Below are 5,252 nucleotides of genomic sequence, written 5' to 3'. Positions count from 1 at the left end.
AAATCACATTGACTGATTTTTATTTAGAAGAATTTATTTGCAAATTATGTTGGAAAATAAGTATTTTCATCTTAATACAAAGGGTATATACTTTGTTGGCAATGACAGGGGTCTGTTCTGTAAGTCTGTAAGTTCTGTAAGTCTTCACAAGGTTTTCACATACTGTTGCTGGTATTTTGGCCCATTCCTCCATGCAGATCTCCTCTAGCCTTCCTGTCGTGTTCGGGTCAAATGTGACTGATTTAGAATTTAAAACACTCATAAATATTGTGTTTTACATCTGATTGCCAGTGTTTTAATCAATGGTGTTCCTGGTCAAAGGTGACCACCATAGGAAATGAATGGGTATCCACTCACTCACTGACTGAATGACCCAATGAACGACTCACTGAACGACCCACTGACTACTCCCTCTTAATGACCCACTGAAAGGCACTGAATGTGCCTATCCCCTACCTGAACCACACCTTCCAGACTAATGTATCATCTTCACACAGACCCCATATATATATATATATATATATATATATAGCTTGATGTTTGCCTTGCACTCCATTTTCTCTGAGCACAATGAGCAGGCAACTGACCAAGCGGTTATCTGTCAAAGAGGTTCTGGTCCAGGTTTTTGGACATGATGAAGAGGGCACTGAAATTGAACCAGAGATAAAGGAGGATGTGTCAGAAGTGGAGGACAACACAGATTTTGATGCAGACTTTGAGGAGACTGACCAGTGTACAGATGGAGAGGGAGCGGCACCTGAAGAACAGGCACCTGAGGAGACATTCCAGTCCAAGAGTGGACACTTGCTCTGGTCTTTATCCCCCCAGGTCAGAGGAAGTAGAGCGAGAGTGGAAGTCATAAATATGACGCCAGGGCCAACACGGTATCCAATAACTTATGTGGATGACATCAAGTCCAGCTTCAAGTTCGTTTTACCAGAGTCAATTGAGGGAATTATACTGGAAATGACAAACCTAGAAGGAAAAAGTGTGTTTGGGGACACCTGGAGAGAAATCGACCTGCTAGACCTCCAAGCCTACATAGGCCTGTTGATTTTAGCAGGAGTATATTGCTCAAACATTGAGGCTACAAAAAGTCTGTGGGATGCAGAGTCTGGCCGACCTATATTCCGGGTAACTATGTCCTTACAACAGTTTCATGTCCTTTCAAGAATTATTCAATTTGATAACAGAGATACAAGACCTGTTCGCTGGAGAAATGACAAACTGGCTGCCATGAGGAACATCTGGGACAGGTGGCTGGAGCGCCTACCACATATGTACAATCCAGGCCCTGAGGTGACAGTTGATAAGTGCCTGGTTCCTTTCAGAGGTCGCTGTTCCTTCAAGGTGTACATTCCAAGCAAACCAGGGAAATGTGGAATAAACATCTCGACAGCATGTGATGCAAGGAGCAGCTACAGTGGGGCAAAAAAGTATTTAGTCAGCCACCGATTGTGCAAGTTCCCCCACCTAAGATGATGACAGAGGTCAGTAATTTGCACCAGAGGTACACTTCAACTGTGAGAGACAGAATGTGAAAGAAAAATCCATGAATTCACATGGTAGGATTTGTAAAGAATTTATTCGTAAATTAGGGTGGAAAATAAGTATTTGGTCACCTCAAACAAGGAAAATCTCTGGCTCTCACAGACCTGTAACGTCTTCTGTAAGAAGCTTTTCTGTCCCTCACTCGTTACCTGTATGAATGGCACCTGTTTGAACTCATCATCTGTATAAAAGACACCTGCCCACAGCCTCAAACAGTCAGACTCCAAACTCCGCCATGGCCAAGACCAAAGAGCTTTCGAAGGACACCAGGAAAAGTATTGTAGACCTGCACCAGACTGGGAAGAGTGAATCTACAATAGGCAAGCAGCTTGGTGTGAAAAAATCAACTGTGGGAGCAATCATCAGAAAATGGAAGACATACAAGACCACTGATAATCTCCCTCGATCTGGGGCTCCACGCAAGATCTCATCCTGTAGGGTCAAAATGATCATGAGAACGGTGAGCAAAGATCCCAGAACCACACAGGGGGACCTGGTGAATGACCTGCAGAGAGCTGGGACCAAAGTAACAAAGGTCACCATCAGTAACACACTACAACGGCAGGGAATCAAATCCCGCAGTGCCAGACGTGTTCCGCTGCTGAAGCCAGTGCATGTCCAGGCCCGTCTGAAGTTTGCCAGAGAGCACATGGATGAGCACACACAGCAGAGGATTGGGAGACTGTCATGTGGTCAGATGAAACCAAAGTAGAACTTTTGGTATAAACTCAACTCGTCGTGTTTGGAGGAAGAAGAATACTGAGTTGCATCCCAAGAACACCATACCTACTGTGAAGCATGGGGGTGGAAACATCATGCTATGGGGCTGTTTTTCTGCCAAGGGGACAGGACGACTGATCCGTGTTAAGGACAGAATGAATGGGGCCATGTATCGTGAGATTTTGAGCCAAAACCTCCTTCCATCAGTGAGAACTTTGAAGATGAAACGAGGCTGGGTCTTCCAACATGACAATGATCCAAAACACACCGCCCGGGCAACAAAGGAGTGGCTCCGTAAGAAGCATTTGAAAGTCCTGGAGTGGCCTAGCCAGTCTCCAGACCTCAACCCCATAGAAAATCTGTGGCGGGAGTTGAAAGCCCGTGTTGCTCGGCGACAGCCCCAAAACATCACTGCTCTCAAGAAGATCTGCATGGAGGAATGGGCCAAAATACCAGCTACTGTGTGTGCAAACCTGGTAAAGACCTATAGTAAACGTTTGACCTCTGTTATTGCCAACAAAGGTTATGTTACAAAGTATTGAGTTGTATTTTTGTTATTGACCAAATACTTATTTTCCACCCTGATTTACGAAAAAATTCTTTACAAATCCTACCATGTGGATTCATGGCTTTTTTTTTCACATTCTGTCTCTCACAGTTGAAGTGTACCTCTGGTGCAAATTACTGACCTCTGTCATCATTTTAGGTGGGGGAACTTGCACAATCGGTGGCTGACTAAATACTTTTTTGCCCCACTGTATGCCTGGAATATGAAGGTATACATGGGGAAACCCAGTACTGGCAGGGATGAAAAAAACCAGGGCAAGCCTGAACTTCCCCCTGCACAGGTATTGACCAGAGGAAGTGAGCAGTGTTGGGGAGTAATGGAATACATGTACCGCGGTTATGTATTTAAAATACAAAATATGAGTAACTGTATTCCGTTACAGGTACCGTTTAAAAAGGTGGTATTTAGAATACAGTTACTTTGTTGAAATAAATGGATTACACGGGGGTACTTTCCTGTTTCATATTGTGGTGGGTCAGGACTGTTTCGGTTTTGTTTGACAGTAGTTCCAGGCGACAGCGTTACGGTTGCCATGGTTACAGAGTGACGCTCTCGCTCTGCGTGTTTCCTGGGTGAGAGAGCGCCTTTTTGTCATTGTTGTGCTAAGCTAATAGGCAGAATGCTACAGTTATAGCTCTAAAGAATGTAGCCTCATGGGCAGTGTAGTCCGTGCTGCAGGGAGAATGGACTGCCATACTCGTTATGTGTCTGTGAGCACGAGGTGGTAGAAAAAGGAGAGTCGAAAAGTACTAGTTGTCATCGAGCAAAAACGGGAGCTGGAAGCATGTAAATGTAATAATAACCACTGTAGCCAAGAAAAGTGCCTGACGAGCCCAGTTGTAAGTAAGCTATTAAGACTCGACTGTACGCTTTGTTCGTGTTTTCCTCCTAAACAATAAGTTCCGTTGCAGCAGCCTTTCAAGGCCTCTCTCTGTCTCTCGCAAGCACACAACAAAGTAAAGCTATTTTTCGGCTACGAGCCCGACACGAACCCGACGTATTAGCCAGAGGTCCCTTTACCTCCAGTAATAGTAATAAATCACATAGCAATAGTACATTCACGTAGTTGTAAAATGCATGATAATATGTTAAGTAATCCAAAGTATTCAGAATACATTACTCTCATTGAGTAACGTAACGGAATACGTTACAGAATACATTTTAGGGCATGTATTCTGTATTCTGTAATCGAATACATTTTAAAAGTAACCTTCTCAACACTGGAAGTGAGGCACTCTCAGCAAAATGTGCTTTCACTGACACACACACAAGAACAATAGAAATGTCATGCAGATGAGCACGCTACACAAAGATCCCGCTGTCAGCACCACAGAGGGAAGCCCCTTATGATCCAGGGCTACAAAAAGAACGAAGAAGGGGTTGACTGCCTTGATAAGGTAATGTAAAGTTTCATCCATCATGCATTTTATTTTATTTTTATTTATGTGAATCATAGCATTTTGTGTACGACAGATTCAAATATATTTCCCAATCTCTTATTTATTGTTCCTTTTGTTTTATTTTATTTTTTTCGCCTGTACCGTTTGGTTCTTTTGCCATCAGAATTATTGTCTAAAGGCAAAGAAAGATGCCCAACGGATTTACTTACTGACCATCCCGGCCTTGCCGTAATGGTCTATTTGATTCATCTTTGCTTTTATTGTTTATTTTATTTTAATTTCACTTGCTACACAAGGGACAGACATGACTGGGGTAAAGAAAACGGAGAAAGAAAGAGGGAAAGAAAAACAGCGGGGAAGAGGAATGGTGATAAAGGGTAAAAAACAAAAACCAACAAAACAAACAGACAAAAAATACATATATCAATCACCTGGATCACCTGTTGAGAAAGAAAAAAGAGAAAACAACCCCCCAAAAAAGAGAGCAATATAATAAACAACATCATCGTGATGATCTATGTGAATATAACAGTAAATACTAAATATTGAATATTATTGTGCAGCACATAGGATCAACAGCGCCACAGTGTGGTTTGAGGTAGGAGCCAAAAAGGGTGTCGTTTGTGTGTGTGAGCACCCGTGTGTACACCTGTGAGCATGAGCGCGCTTGTATTTAAAAGGTTCCTTCATGTAATGATCTGCTAGAGGGTGTGGGGGGGGGGGGGGGGCATAGCCCCGTCCTCCAGGGCATGAAGCAGGTATGGAGGAGATCCAGGCTCCAGACATCCAGAGGCCCTCAGAGCACAAGAGACCAAGGAAGACCCTCGGAGGGGCAACCGTGCCACTCTCCTGGAAAGAGCTGAGGAGAGCCCCAGGTGAGGGGTCACTCAGCAGCCGCAGAGCAGAAGCCGGGGGGGGGGGGGTTGCAGTGACATGCCCGTGAGCTCCGCTGGCAGCCAGCTGTGCCAGAGTGACCGAGCCCCAGGCCGAGAGGCCGAGGGCACCCCACCCCC

At 44.4% G+C, this 5,252-nt stretch overlaps 1 pseudogene; it reads left to right on the top strand.

Moving 5' to 3' along the window:
• The first annotated feature begins 570 nt into the window (after positions 1–570).
• LOC146677103 (uncharacterized) lies at positions 571–4,245 on the top strand (annotated as a pseudogene).
• The last annotated feature ends 1,007 nt before the right edge of the window (positions 4,246–5,252 follow it).

The sequence above is a fragment of the Rhamphochromis longiceps genome, linkage group LG2 (assembly GCF_057381845.1).
Source record: "Rhamphochromis longiceps isolate RC_006_pf linkage group LG2, R_longiceps_female_GT1.1, whole genome shotgun sequence".
Taxonomy (NCBI): Eukaryota; Metazoa; Chordata; class Actinopteri; order Cichliformes; family Cichlidae; genus Rhamphochromis; species Rhamphochromis longiceps.
Note: the sequence above shows the minus strand (reverse complement) of the source record. Positions and strands in the feature narration are given on the sequence as shown.